At 58.4% G+C, this 1,275-nt stretch overlaps 1 non-coding gene across 1 annotated transcript; it reads right to left on the bottom strand.

Annotated features, from left to right (window-relative positions):
• Nucleotides 1-264: 264 nt before the first annotated feature.
• Nucleotides 265-337, bottom strand: TRNAQ-CUG (transfer RNA glutamine (anticodon CUG)). Its single transcript has one exon. It is a non-coding gene; the product is annotated as a tRNA-Gln (tRNA).
• Nucleotides 338-1,275: the final 938 nt, after the last annotated feature.

Here is a 1,275-nt window from a genome sequence, read left to right as displayed (position 1 = left end):
TCAAACTTTAATTAGAAGCCAACAGTTTCCACCTGCCAGTCACAGCGCACACTCCATGAAGGAGAGGGGGAGGGCAAAGGGGAAGTGGAGGAAAAAAAAAACCCTCACTCACAAACACGGGGAAAAAAACAAACAAAAACACACATCAGGAGAGCCATGCCCTTCAGCTCACCTGGGTCTCCTCTTCTCTGGGGTTAGCCAGGGCAGGGACACTTGTGGTCCCAGGACTTTCAAATGGGAACCAGAGTGAAAATGGAGCATATATAACCCAGCTGGGATTTGAACCCACACTCACCAGCTTCAGAGACTGATGCCTTGGCCATTCGGCCACTGGGCCTGCGTGTGGGGTGGTGGCTTTAGCCTGCTCAGCAAGGATGAAGGCTCCGGAGTTACCTCCCAGGTCTGTCTGTAAGTGGAAGCCAGGAGGGACTCTGCCTCACAGAGGCATGGGGGGCCAGTGCCTCAGTGGGAGCCGGTGAGATTTGTTTCAGTCAGCCAGCAGCTCAGAAAGCCTCCCCCAGCCCTCCTTTGGCCTTGCTGTGTCTGAGGAGCAAGGGAAGGGACCAGTGTGTGGGGGCATGACCATGGGCGGTGGGTGAAGATAGGATGATGGGAGGCTAGCTCCCTAGCCCTGCCCAGACCCCACCCCCCAGCACCATGGGGAGAGAGGTGGGTGGGTGGCCCCAGACTCTCTGGCCCTGGCCCACAGGGAGGGTGGGGACTGGGGGCAGCAACACTCCATCCCCAGAACGCCTCCAGTAAGCAGGTCCATTCTCCTGCTTAGCATACACACCGCCCCTGGGCATGGCCAAGCCCCAACCCCCTGGCTCTTCCTGGCGCTGCTGGGGTGCCACATGTCTGGCCCTGCAGCACTCTGGTACCAGTACCGCCTGGGACCCAACTAGCAATGCTGCAGGCAGACTGGAGACACACACACCCTAACCCCACTCCAACACGGGCACAGGCGTGGTCTGGACGCTGACGACTACCCCGGGCAAACAGGTACCACTAGCCATGGCCTGGGTTAGGCCTGCAGGGGGTACTATACCTTTCTGCTTGGTAGCAAAATGAGTCCGGGAGTGACGCAAGGTGCCCGTGAGTGAAATGGCTTGTGCTGGGGAGGGGAAGGTGCTAAAGTGCCACGGGGCTGTTGAGGGGTCGCTAGGACAGGGATGTGCCCTGCCCCCTCCAGTCTAGGTGTTTCCTGTGTGATTAGGGGTTTGGAACGGGCGCCCTATGAAGAAAGATTAGAGAGACTGGGACTTTTCATCATAG

This window comes from Pelodiscus sinensis, chromosome 2 (genome assembly GCF_052426305.1).
Source record: "Pelodiscus sinensis isolate ZL-2025 chromosome 2, ASM5242630v1, whole genome shotgun sequence".
Taxonomy (NCBI): Eukaryota; Metazoa; Chordata; order Testudines; family Trionychidae; genus Pelodiscus; species Pelodiscus sinensis.
This window is presented reverse-complemented; position numbering and strand designations above follow the sequence as displayed.